Consider the following 14512-nt stretch of genomic DNA (forward strand, 5'->3'; position numbering starts at 1 on the left):
CCACTGAGGCCAGAACCTGGGGCCTCAGGTCCTGCATGAGTGCTTTCTCAAGAACTTATGCTGCGACAAGCCCAGGGCCCATCTCCAGCCTCCACTCGCTGTGGGCACCTGTTATCTGTTAGCCTCCTGTCATTTGGGACCCAACCAACCAGATGCCACCTACCTGAGCTGTCCATGGGGACCCTCTCCTGGCCCTGTGCTACATCTAAAGATCAGGGCTTGTCCCCACATACATTCCCAGTTCCACTGATACCAGTGTCCCCAACCTCTGGGGCCTGCAGAGGAGTCAGAAAATAAAACCCAGATTTATTGGGAACCTGCTCCCTCGGCAGAAATATAAAAATAGAATGCTATCTGCATGAGTAACCAATAACTTTCTGGTGCCCACATTTTTTGTTGTTGTTAAGATAAAATGAAGCCAGGCACAGTGGCACAGAGGCTGACATGGGAGGATAGCAAGTTCAAGGCCAACCTGAGCAACCTAGCAAAACCCTGTCTCAAAATGAAAAGAAAAGGAAAAATAAAAATAACTGTGGAAGTAGTTTGGTGGTAGAGTGTGCCTGGTTTCACTCCCCAGGACCAACAAAAAGTAAAATTAATGTTATTTAATATGCCCAAAATATTTCAATGTTTAGTTAATATTAAAAATTAATCAGCTATTTTAAAATCTTATCTTTGGGTTACCTGTTTGAAATTCAGTGTGTATTTCACATAACACATCTCAATTTGGACATTAAATCTTCAAATCACTGTTTAAAGTGATACCTAGGCGTACCAAAACAAAGTTGTTTTGCAGAAAAACACTGCTTGTTTTCATATTTAAATTTATTTAAAATTACATACCATGAAAAATCCGGTGCTCACCCTGTGCTGCAAAAAATAAAACATTCTGTGCTCCATAGCCACCTGACTGCCTGTTGCACAGGGCAGGCCAAGAAGCATCACCCCCTGCAGCAAGAACTTTAAGTGAGAAAAACTCACAAGAGTGGAAACGCTGCTTTTCTTGTGGGGGTTTGGAGTCAACGCAGGACCTCACGCCCCACAGACTGATCAGGGTCTGGAAGGGTAAAATAGCCAGTCTCTCCCGGGGGATGTCCCTGCAGCTGGGACCTAGTGGACCAGCGGTCTTTATCCTGACCTTGTCGGGGGAGTGGGGGGGCAAAAGGCTCGCAGGGACTCCTGGGGAGCACCGCCAACCCGTGGGGTGACTTCCAGAACTGGAAGGCCCTATCTGGAGTCACTCTATGGGTACATTTCTCCACGGAACCCGTGTCCCCCAACTGTCCCCTCTGGTCGGGCACCTTTCCCTGGTGGGTCTCAGAGACTGGCGGACAGCTCTGCCACCTGCGCCAAGGAGCTCATTCTGTCCCCTCCCTGGCCACCAGGAGGAGCCCGAGCCTCGCGTTGAGCCTCGACTCTGGCTGGGATCGGAGGCCCAGGTGCCAGCCCGGCCCAGGTGGGCAAGTACGGAATCCACGCCCGGGAGGGGACAAGCCCCCAACAGAAAGGGGAGAGGCCCTGCGTTCAGTGCCTCCGAGGCGCCCCTGCCAGCCCTCCCCGCAGGGGCCGAGGCTGCTCTACCTTCCTCCTGCCACCTCCCCTCCGACTCCCCGACCTTGGCGAAGGGAAGTCAAAGGGTGGCCACGCCATGAGGGGAGGTGCTCTCGAGAGGAGGGGCCTGGCCTTGGGAAGGGCTGGGTGACGGGAGCATGCGGGGAGTGCAGGGAGGTAGGGCTGGTCAGGACGACGTGGGAAGGGAGGTGGAGCGGTGGCTTGGGACCGGGTCTGCATCAGAGGGACAGGAATGGACAGAACAGAGAGACGTGGGCCAGCACCTGAAGTGTCCCCTGGAGGCAAGAGGGTGAGGCCAGGCGGGAGGGCCTGGGCAGGGCTGCGGGGCAAGGACCCGAATCCAGGCCGTTGGGCCAGAGGAAGGGCCAGGAGGCAGAAAGGGGGCTTCAGGGCGTTCGCCTGGGAGGCCGAGCGGAAGATGTGCCCGCACCGAGGCTGCCCCTCGCTCCTATTTCTGTTCTGCATCCCCAGCTCTGGGGAAGCCTGCTGATGCGTTTTGCGCTGACAGATCTCTGGAGAGCCCCCACGTGTCCGGGATCTAAAGCTTTGCAAAAGCAGTTGGCAAGAGCTGAGGGCCGCCAGCACCCATAGGAGTGAGCTGGAAGTGAGTCCCCCAGACCAGTGGAGCGATGACTCAAGGAACCTCTGTAGCCAGACCTCAGAGGAGACCCTGGGCCTTTGAACCTGAGCGCAGCTTCCAGCTGGACTCCTGACTCTCAGAAACTAGGCATTGGATAGGAAGCCGTGTTTGTTGCTTTAAGCCTGGAAGCTTTGTAATTCCTTATGCAGCAATAGATACCCAATACCCCATGCCTTTGTGGAAGCACTGTTTTAGCCCTAAACTGCATATCCCTAGACTTATAGAGAAGTAATTTGTCATATTTAAGTCATGGCGTTTACATTTTTATTTTTTTTTTCTATTCATTACAACTGAACCTAACCTTATATTTGATGAAGTCTGGAAATGGGTTGGAGATGTAGTTTAGCAGTAGCAGTACACTTGCCTAGCATGCCTGAGGTCCTGCGTTTGATCTTGGCACCACACACACACACATACACAAAAAGACTGCAAACAACAGTAGAACAAGAGTAGTTTCCTACTCTCTGTCTGCCATCCTAGCTCTGGCTTCCATTTGCAAGGCCACCTCCTTGTCCAAGATAGCTGCTAGAGTTCCAGAAATCATATCACAAAATTCCAGGTAGAAGGAGGAAGGGGAGAATAAGAGGTACTCATCTCCCAGCTGATGGCTCCTTATAAAAAGTCTTCTTGGAAGCTTCCTCCAAACTTCCACTTACATCTCCAAGGCCAACTGAGCCACATGGCCACACCCTGCTTCAGAGAAGTTGGGAAATTTACTTCTTCAGCACAGCATATTGTCCTCTTGAATAAAATTGGGATTCTACCAATGCAACATTTAGATATTTTATTTTTGGAACCTGTTGGAACAAGTCAGCTTTTTTTTTAAAAAAATGACACACCACATATATGTTCAAAAACACACTGAATTTGTGGATGAAACAATGTGCTGTCTGGACTTCTTTCAAAATAATACAATGGTGGGAGGGGGTGGAATAAGCTGAGGAAAACAGAAGACCCACGTGCAGACAGTTGCTGAAGTGACAGTTACTTGCGAGCTCCTTATGCCATTCTCTCTGCTTTAGAATAGGTGATAACATTTTTCATAAGTTTCTTTAAAGTTCTGTTTTTAAGTAAAAGTACTAAGTTCTATATTTGAAAAATTGAAGTTCTAAAAAAATGGGATCCTATTTCTAAGAAATAGGGAAGTTGGCTTGGGGGACATGCAGAGCAGCCTCTGTCATAGTTACTAGAAGCTGATGTCCTATGATCCGGTGTCCTCCAACTGTCCTGGGCCCTGCCCTCCATGCCAGGCCACCAGCCAGACACTTGACTTGCCTTCATGTGCCCAGATTTGCACTGTGGGCCTGTGAGGAAGAGAAGGGTGGAACTAGAGGCACAGGAGACCCCAGCCCTGGCCCTAGCACTTTCTAATTCATTTGCACAGGACCCGTGCAACAAGCCCAGGCTCCAAGTGATCACTCCAAGATAGGCACTGAGTCCGGCCGTGCATACAGTCAGGGAGAAGGGCGAGGCCTGGACACGGGATGCACTGGGTCCTGACTTGACTGGATAAGCAGAGGAGCCTGAGATCAGGAGGCGCTGCCCAGCTTCCCTGCTCACTGTGTGACCTGGGCCACAGGAAACCGCACCTCTGTGTCTGTGTCCCGACTGCCACAAGGTTCAGCATGAAGAGTTGGACCTCGAAGTCTCCCATCAATGATGACAGCAGCTCCGTGGTCCTGTCCCAGCCACCAGCCAAGGGCTTCTTACATCAGGGTTGCCAGGCTGCGCCTCACCCTGCAGAGGACACCTGTTCTCCTGCCTGCCCAGCATCTGTTCCCTCCTCTGCTGCTGCGGGACTACAAGGCCATATGGGTTCGGGGGGTCCTCTCCCCCTCCCTCACAGGCAGGTGACTTACTCGGAGTTCAGAGAGGGGCCGAGGCTGGGACTTCTGTTGGAACCGCTGGGAAAGAGAAGAGACGTTTCCCCTCAGTCGGCTAATGGGAGCCTGGAGCCAGGCCAGGAGAGCCTGCCTGTATTAAGCCAGGTCGCATTGCCTCCCTGTCACCTGCTGTCAAGAATCCTGACTGACTGGCATTTTTATTACTCAGACAAGAAAACCCAAAGGTGCTCCACAAAGTCCAAGGTCACTATGGCCTCTTACAGTCAGGCACTGTGGCACAGGCCTGTCATCCCAGAGATTCCAGAGGCTGAGGCAGGAGGATCCCAAGTTGGAGGTCAGCCTTGCAACTTAGTGAGACTTTATCTCAAAGTGAAAAATAAAAAGGGCTCAGTTGTGGGCTGGGGTTGTGGCTCAGTGGCAAGAGCGCTTGCCTGGCATGTGTGAGGCACTGGGTTCCATCCTCAGCGCTGCATATAAATAAATAAAATAAAGGTCTATGGACAATGAAAAAGCATATATATATTTAAAAAGGGAGGGAGGCTCTCAGTGATAAAGCACTTGCTAGCAGGTGTGAGGCCCTCGGTTCTAATACCAGCACTGACCAAAGAAAAGAGATGGATGCCTGGCCTTCCTCCCCAGTTCTGAGCACCCAGTCTCTGATCCTCTTCCAACTGAGAAGACCAGAGGATTTGCTAAGGGAGCAGTAAACCCGAGGGATGGGAGCACATCAGGGCAAACTACTATCTGGAAGTTTCACTTTCCAAAGTGAAAAGTTAACACTCTGCACAGTAGGACCTAAACTTCCTTCTCAAAAAGTGGCTGCTGCCAGATTCATCCACCTGGGCAGGAAATGCAAGTGGTCCTTTTTGGGCACTTTGACCAACTCAAGAGGAGAGACCAAAGAGCTAACATTGGTAGGTTGTGAACTGAATCACAACCTACCAATGTCACCGGGACGATCTCGCCCACACACACAGAGCGTCTGATCAGCTTTTTAGTATCCCTCTTCTAAATATGAGGGGGGAAGTGCCAATATTATGCCATCTACAGGTGACACACATTAGATTCAAAGATACAAACAGGTAGGAAAAGACACATCCTGCAAATGGCAGCCATAAGAAAGCGAGAGTGACAACACTAAAATCAGACCAAACAGACCTGAAAACAAAATATGTAGCTTGTGGTGGCTCGCACCCAGTCGTCACCCAGCAGGCACAACGAGAGGGCATCTTGAACCCAGGAGTTTAAGATCAGCCTGGCCAACACAGTAACAAAAAAATACGTTACTCGCCGGGAGCAGTGGTTCAAGCCTGTAATCCCAGCGGCTCAGGAGGCTGAGGCAGGAGGATTGTGAGTTCAGAGCCAGCCTCAGCAAAAGCAAGGCCCTAAGCCACTCACTGAGACCCTGTCTCTAAATAAAATACAAACAAGGGCTGGGCATGTGGCTCAGTGGTGGAGTGCCCCTGAGTTCAGTCCTCGGTACCCCCCAAAAAATGTTACTAGAGGTAATGAGGGAAGTTTTATATTGATTCAAGGGTCACTCCATCAGGAACATACAATTACAAACATCCAGGTACCTTACAACGGAACCACAAAACAGAGGAAGCAAAAAACAGTCGAAGAAGGAAACAGACCCTGCAAGGATAGTAGTTGGAAACTTCAGTGGCCCACTTTCAATAAGAGATAGAAAAACTAGATAGAAGAGCAACAAGGAAATAGAACTGAAATGAAATAAACAAGGAATTACAACACTGTAAAGCAAGCAGACCTAACAGTTATCCACAGAACACACCACCTGACTTTTTTTTTTTTTTTGTACTAGGAATTGAACCCAGGGGTACACTACCATTGAGCCACATCCCCAGCCCTTTATGTTTTTTATTTTGAGACAGGGTCTCACTAAGTAGCTTAGAGCCTCTCTAAATTGCTTAGGCTGGCCTTGATCTCGCAATCCTCCTGCCTCAACCTCCCAAGTCACTGGGATTTCAGGAACCACTGTGCCTGCCACATGGAACATTCTCTAGGGTAGTACATCTGCTCAGCCATAAAAACAAACCTCAATACATTTAAAGGAACAGAAGTCAACCCAACGACTACAGAGACTGAGGTGGAAGGATCATAAGTTTGGGGTTAGTTTCAAAGTCTTAGCAAGACTCTCAAAAATAAAAAGGGGTGCAGGAGTGTAGAGCACCCCTGAGCTCCACCTCCAGACAAGGCTGGGGTAAGTGGGGATCTCAAAGAAAAACAAAACTCAAACAAGAAGGGACATTATTACTGACCTTACAGAAAAAAGAAAAGGGAAATTAAAAGGGATACCATGAGCAACAACCATCAAGGGAGATAACTTAGATGATACGACTTTCAGAAAGACAAACTAATGACTGGAGAAATTCAAAGTTTGAACTTATAATTATAAAACCACCCACAAAGGAAAACTCAGACTTCATAAGCCTCATTGATGAACTCCACAGGGAATGTTAAGAGGAATTGATATCAACGTTGGACACATATAAAAATTTTTTAATTAAAAATAAAAGAAGGGCACACTTCCCAACTCATCCTATGAAGCTGATATGATTACGATACTGAAGCCAACGACCTCTTGAGAACACTGTGGGCTGGGATTTGTCCCACAATTGCCAGGTTGTTTTAACATGTAATCCCAGAGATAATCCCAGAGACTCCGGAAGCTGAAGCAGGAGGATCACAAGTTCAAGGCCATCCTCAGCAATTTAGCAAGACCCTGTCTCAAAATAAAAAATAAAAAGAGCTGGAGATATAGCTGAGTGGCTAAGTCCCTCTGGGTTCCAACCCCAGTACCAGAGTAAAAAAAATAAAATAAAATACTGGGAAGTATCTTCTTTAAAAAGAAAAAAAAATTAATGTAATATACCATACTAATAGAATATAGGGTCAGGAATACATTTCTTTAATCCCAGCCACTGGGGAAACTGAGGCAGGAGGATCACATGTTTGAGGCCAATCTGGGCAACACAGTGAGACACTGTCATAAAATAAAAATGCTGAGGATGTAACTCAGGGGTAAAGTGCCCCTGGGTTCAATTCCCAATTCAACCAGTAGTGCTGGGACAAATGGCTAGGCACATGCAAACAAATGAAGCCAGATATCTCACATTATATATAAAAATTAACTCAAAGTTAATCTAAGTAGAAGAGACAAAACTATAGAACTTTCAGAAGAAGACATAGGTGTAAAAAAAATTTTTTTTTGGTGGTACTGAGATATGAACCCAAGGGCCTCACATATGCTAGGCAATTGCTGAGCTACATCTCCAGCAATTGTTCTACTTTTAGGCAGACTCTCACTAAGTTGCCCAGGCCGGCCTTGAACTTTCTATCCTCCTGCCTCAGCCTCCTGAGTAACTGGAATTATAGGTGTGCCCCACCACATCCTCTGAAGATTAGGTAACAGGTTCTTAGATATGATACCAAAAGAATATGCAAGTAGAAAAACAGCAATCTTGAAACAAATTGAAAAAATAATATTAACTTCAATTTAAAAAGTCAAAAACTTTTATTCTTCAAAAGACACTATAAAAAGGTGAGAAAATATTTGTAAGTCATTTTAAAACAAAAACACAAAGCCATCCTTTCACCAGTTTCCATGTTTGGATCATTTGTTTTTCCACTCATTATTTAAGGTATAGCAATGCAACTTAATGTATTACCAAATAACAAATTTGATGATTACTAAAATCATAAATTGTTATTTATAATTTAGAGTATATCATAAGTAGGCATAAAATTCCTCCAACAGATGTGTGGCTCTGCCTGTTTCAATGTGGTGATAGGCCAGATGTGCTGGTGCGTGCTTGTGATCCCGGATGCCTGGGGGGAGACTGAGGCGGGAGGATGGCAAGTTCGAGGCCAGCCGGGGCACTTAGGGAGGTGTGCTGTAGTTCAGTGTCCAGTACTTGCCTAACACGTGCAAGACCCAAGGTTCAGTCCCCAGGATTGAATAAAAACAAAAAACAACCTCTGGCATTCGGTTTTGGGGGGAAATTAATAAGGAATTTTTTTTTTTTTTTTTAACCCAGGGGCACTGCCACACTGAGCCACATCCCCAGCCCTTTTTTATATTTTATTTAGAGCCAGGGTCTCACCAAGTTAATTGGGACCTCCCTAAATTGCTGAGGCTGGCTTTGAACTCGAGATCCTCCTGCCTCAGCCTCCCAAGATGCTGGGATTACAGGCATGTGCCACCACACCCAGCCAAGAATCTCATATTTGGAAATCAAAATAATGCCACCAATTTTGTTACACATATATTTAAATTCTTCCAGTAATTCCAAAAGAGAAGCGCATAAGAAGTAATCAGTCTGTCAACTGGCATATGATTTTATTTTTTTCTAATAGAAAGGGAAAACTTTAAAAAATATTAGTAGATAAAATAAACATTAATTAGAATTGGAACTTTGTATTAAAGTAATATTGTATGGGCTGGGAATATTTCTCAGTGGCAGAGTACTTGCTTAGCATACATGAGGAACCTGTGTTCAATCCCCAGGACCACAAAATAATATTTAATAATAGAAATAATAATAATAGTTTATGGTGAAACTTAAGAGAAATTTTAAACACCTTAGTATATAAAACACATTTTAATTTGAAAAAAAAAACATAAGGGAGGTGGAGGAGGAACATGGCTTGTACACCCCAGCTGCTATGTGGATATAGGTTGAGGCCATGAACGGAAGCCAGAGGCCAGTGCCCTAGTCCAGGCTGGAGAGAGAGTGGCCCCGGCGGGACTGGGGGACGGTTTGTCCGTGCGCTGGCGGGAGAGGCAGGTGAGTTGAAGAGGACCCCTCAGAAAGTGGAAGTGTCCAGCAAGAAACGGAACAGAGGAGCCTGGGGAGAGAGGGATATTCTCCTTCCTACCTCCTTGCTTCTGTGAGTTTGGTTTATGTTAAATATTCATGCTCATTAGATCAATTTCTAAATGCTTTGTGTTTCATTTCATTTATTAATGTCTCCATTTTCTGCTGAGCACCATATTGTTGAAGATACTGTTGCTGGGCCGGGGCGGAGGCCTGTAATCCCAGTGGCTGGGGAGGCCAAGGCAGGAAGATGGAGAGTTCAAAGCCAGCCTCAGCATCTCAACGGCAACTAGTACAACAGAATACTGCTGCTTATCCCAAACGAGTGCCCGACCCACCAAAAAAAAAAAAATAGACTATTGCTTCCTAACACATTCTGATGACCTAGGGCTAGACCACCATGGGTCATAGCATTTGAAATGAACGCCTGTTTCTAGTCCCAGACGAATCGTACAAGCATTTTGTCAAGACTCAAACGACTTATTTGAGATCTTCATAAGGATTGCAAAGCAACGTAAATGTATTCAAGGGCAACAGATACCAACACGATGTTTAGCCTTTTCCTTCAGGAATAAGAAAATCGTATTCATTTATTTTTGGTGCTGGGATTGACCCCAGGGCTTCTTGCACTAAGCAGGTGCTCTACCACTGAGCTACACCCTTGGCCCTGGGAATATTATTTTTAAACAATGTTTTTGAATAGGATACACAAACAGAGCATAAAATTTCAGAAAGTTCCAAAAATATATGTGGTGAAAAATAACTCTGCCCCCACTCTCCTTCACTCATTCCTTTTCCAGAACAACCAACATTCAGAGTCACAGGAGCTTCCTGGAAATGCGCCATGTATATACTAGCCGGCAGCAACACATTTTTTTGTACCAAGGATTGAACCCAGGGGTGCTTAACCACTGAGTCATATCCTCAACCCTTTTTATTTATTTATTTATTTATTTATTTATTTCCTTTTTTGTATTTTATTTAGAGACAGGGTCTCACTGAGTTGTTAGCTCCTCACTTTTGCTGAGGCTGGCTTTGAACTCGAGATCCTCCTGCCTCAGCTTCCTGAGCTGCTGGGAGTACAGGCATGCACTAAACCACACCTGGCTTCTTCATTTTTTTATTTTGAGCCAGTGTCTTGCTAAGTTGCTGAAGGCCTCACTGAGTTGCTGAGGCTGGCTTTGAACTTGAAATCCTCCTGCCTCAGCTTCCCAAGCCGCTGGGATTACAGGCATGCATGGTGACCTGAAGCAACAGATCCTTTATATGCAAATGAAAGAAATCACACATACTGCTATGCATCTTGCTTTGTTTCATATAGCAATAATTCTATATCAGCACACAGAGAGCTGCTTTGTTTTTTAATAGCTGTGTATTATTCCATCATCTTAAGATATATCTTAACAACTCTGTTGTATTAGTCTACTCTATTAAGATTATTTTAAAAATCCTTTATTGATAGATGCTTTTTTTCCATCATAAAGAACACAGGGGGTGGGGATGTAGCTCAATGATAGAGCACTTATCCAGCATGCATGAGGCGTGGGATTCAACCCCCAGGACCACAAAAACAGTACAAAAGGCATGTCACACATTTCAGTGTATGTATGCTCACAGTCCTCCTGCTTCAGCCTCCCGAGCCGCTGGAATTACAGGCATGCACCACTGTGCCCAGCAGGAAATAATTAAATATATATATATATATATAATTAATTAATTAATTAATTTATTTATTTATTTATTTTTATGTGGAGCTGAGGATCAAACCCAATGCTTCACGCATGCTAGGCAAGTGCTCTACACTGAGCCTCAATCCCAGCGCAGGACATAATTTTTCAAAAGTGAGATAGTTGATATGAAAAGGAATCAATCAGAACTCCTAAGACTTAAAAACACTATAACCAAAATTAAGAACTCAGTGAGAACTCCAAAAACTTAACACCAAAAAACCAAAAAACCCAATCAATAAATGGGCTAAGGAACTGAACAGATACTTCACAGAAGAAAAATAATTGATCAACAAACATATGAAAAACTGTTCAACATCTCTAGCAATTAGAGAAATGCAAATCAAAACTACTCTAAGATTTCCTCTCACTCCAGTCAGAATGGCAATTATCAAGAATACAAGCAACAAGTGTTGGCAAGGACATGGGGAAAAAGGTACACTCACATGTTGCTGGTCAGACTCCAAATTGGTGCAACCACTCTAGAAAGCAGTACAGAGATTCCTCAGAAAACTTGGAATGGAACCACCATTTGACCCTCAGTTTATACCCAAAGGAGTTAAAATCAGCATACTACAGTGATGCAGCCACATCAATGTTTATAGCAGCTCAATTCAGAATAGCTAAACTGTGGAACCAGACGAGGTGCCCGTTAACAGATGGATGGATAAAGAAAATGTGGTACATATACACAGTGGAATATTACTCAGCCTTAAAGAAGAATGAAATTATGGCATTTGCAGGTAAACAGATGGAACTAGAAAATATCATGCTAAGTGAAATAAGCCAGTCCCAAAAAAACCAAAGACCAAATATTTTCTCTGATAAGCAGATGCTGTTCATAATGTGTGTGGGGTGTGGGGAAGAATGAAAGAACTTTGGATCATACAAAGGGGAGTGAGGGGAGGGGTGAGGTGCTGGGGATAGGAAGGATGGTAGAATGAGACAGATATTATTACCCTATATACATGTATGATTACACTACTGGTGTGACTCTGCACCATGCACAGCCAGAGGATGAGAAATTATCCTCCATTTGTGTACAATGTGTCAAAATGCATTCTACTGCCAATTAGAACAAATTTTTAAAAGTTTTTCTTAAAAATTTAAAAAGAGAACTCAGTAGATAGGTTAACAGCAGATTATACACAGCTGAAGAAAAAATTAGTGACCCAGTGGAAATTTTCTGTAGGACAGTAGAGAGAGACAAAAGGGTAGAAAACAGAGGAGGCCAGGGAAGAGACTCAGGCTCGGGAAGAGTCCAAAATGCAGGAGGGAGACAACGCAGCAAAAGGAATCTCTGGAGTGAGGCAGGCCCAAGAAGTTTCCTGCACAGTGAATAATACCATGCAGACCCACGGGGCCTAACAAATCCCAAGAAGAATGAATAAAAAGAAATTCACACTTAAATACGTTGCATTGAAACTATAGGAAAAAGAAAGAAAGAAAAACTTACAAAGCAGCCAGAAAAAAGAAAAAGAAAAAAACATGTGCAGAGTGACTGGGCAGCTATCCTGTGGACAGGAAGCTCTGCGGGGCCTCTGACACAGTCCTGGAGAGGACAGTGGAGTGCTGGCCTGGACCGTGGTAGTCAGGCCAATGGATCAAAGGGCTGTGGTAGAACTGCAAAGGCTGGGCGGCCAGGACCAGGGAGAGGCGGGAAAGATGGTTCTGGACTATCTCAGCTACGGGGAATGCATGGCTGGGGAGCAGATTTGGCCTAGGAGAGGGAGGGGTCCAGGTAGCCGCCCAGGTGGGAGGGCCGTGGGGGCAGCGTTGGCTTCCCTGAGGACGCCCTGCTCAGAGATTCACGGCTGCCTCTCAGCTGCCGCTGCCTTAGCAGGGCAGGGCGGGTGCTAGAGATGGAGGCTGCTCCTGCTGATTGCCCAGGATGCAGTGCACAGAGGGCCCCTGAGTCTCCCCAGATCGCCCCCACTTGCTTCAGGGCCTGGATTGGGTTGGGGGGCATCTGCTCTGACACCCTCCCCTCTGAGGCTTTGCTTGGGTGGGCTGCCGAAAAGGAAACTTCAAAGGCAAGTCGTGTCCTCGCTCTGGCCCAGGGTCTCAGTTCCCATCACCCGACAGCTTGTCCACTCTGCAACTCATTTCTTACACCAGGCTTTTTGGTAATTCTGGGCAGCCCTAGTTTGGGGGAAGGTGGGCCAGGCCAGCCAGCTGCAGCAGGACTCTCGTTCTGACCTCTGGGCACTTGTGTTGGGCAATGTGTGGGAACTCTAGGCCTGTGTGAAAATCTCAACCTGAAAAGCCACCCTGGTCATCCTGCCCTGAAACCATGGCCCTTGGCCCACACCATGTCTCAGTCTCCTTTCTATTGCCATGACAGAATACCTGAGCCTAGGTAATTTATAAATAACAGAGGTCTATCTTAACTCACAGTTCTGGAGGCTAGAAGTCCAAGGTCAGGTAGCCAACATCTAGTGAGCCCCTTTTGCTGTGTCATAACATGGCAGAAGTAGAAAGGCAAGCAGGCTTGGGAAGCAGGAAAGCCAGGAGGGGCAGCCTCACCTTGTAACGAGCTGCTGTCCGGGCTGGAGACGCAGGCATTTATCCTTCTTAATGACCTAATCACCTCATGAAGCCCCACCTCCCAACACCGCATGATGGCAATCAAATTTTGGCACCTGTAGCTCAGTGGTAGAGCACCTGCCTAGCATGCACGAGGCCCTCGGTTCAATCCCCAAAGTCACAGAAACAATAACGTCAAGCTGGTATGGTGGTGCACACCTATAATCCCAACTGTATAGAAGGTTGAGGCAGAAGGATCACAAGTTCAAGGCCAGCCTCTACAATTTAGCAAAACCTGTCTCAAAATTAAATAAATAAATACATAAAAATTTCAGTATGGGCTTCAGAGGGAACTAGCCATAGCAACCTACCATAGGCCTGAGAAGAGAGGCAGCCTCCACAGGGTTGGCAGCTCTGTTCAGAGCACTCTTGGGGTACACTCAGGGCCACAGGTGGGCAGAAATCAAGTGGACTGAGCAGTGCTCCTTTCCGAGAGTCATGGTTTCTCCAAGGTCACACCTCCAGAGCCTTGACTGGTCCCCCTCCATGAGGAGTTGAGTCTTCCCCACTTCCCCTTTAGTACCCCCTATTTTTCTTTTCTTTTTTCCTTTTGCTACTGGGGATTGAACCCAAGAGCGCTGTACCACTGAGCCACATTCCCTAGCCCTTTTATTTTGAGACAGTGTCTTGCTATGTTGCTGAGGCTGGCCTCAAACGTGTGCTCCTCCTGCCTCAGCCTCCGAGTGGCTGGGAGTATGGTGTGTGCCACCATGCCTGGCTGTAGTACCCGCTTTCTCAGTTCTCTGAGGCTCTCCCAAACCCTCGCTTGCCCCACGTAGGAGGTGGCCCTCCCCGCCAGCTTCCTTCTGACACAGTCTCTCAACCCCCTCACAGATGGCCTAATTCCTGGAGCGTTGCCTTCCTCCAGATACGTGGTCACATAACGCCTTATCTCTCTCGGGGAGAATCCAGGTTCCCAGGCGTGTTTGGCAGCCAGGACCTTCTCACCCAAGGAAAGCTGCTGGAGGCTGGCCTAGTATAGAGTCTGGGACCCTCAGGGGACATCCCAGAGCTACTCTGGGACTGGGAACCGCCAGGTGGGTCCAGGGGAAGAGGCAGGGCCCAAACCCCTGCCCGGGAAAGGGAAGGAGCTGCCTCTGGCCCCAGGCTGGACAGCTTCCCTCCACTAGGCCTGAGGATGGGCGGGGTGAGAGCGGAGCCCTCTGTGCCCTGGCCTCAGGCCCTCCCCCGCTGTCCCTGATGCCCCCCATCCTCCTGGTTGGTTAGGATGCCCCAACAGGAACACCCCACCCCCGAGCCTCCAATAGGGCGGGGATCAGATCCCAGATTCCAAGGGGCCTCAGA

Source organism: Sciurus vulgaris (assembly GCF_902686455.1).
Source record: "Sciurus vulgaris genome assembly, chromosome: 8".
NCBI lineage: Eukaryota > Metazoa > Chordata > Mammalia > Rodentia > Sciuridae > Sciurus > Sciurus vulgaris.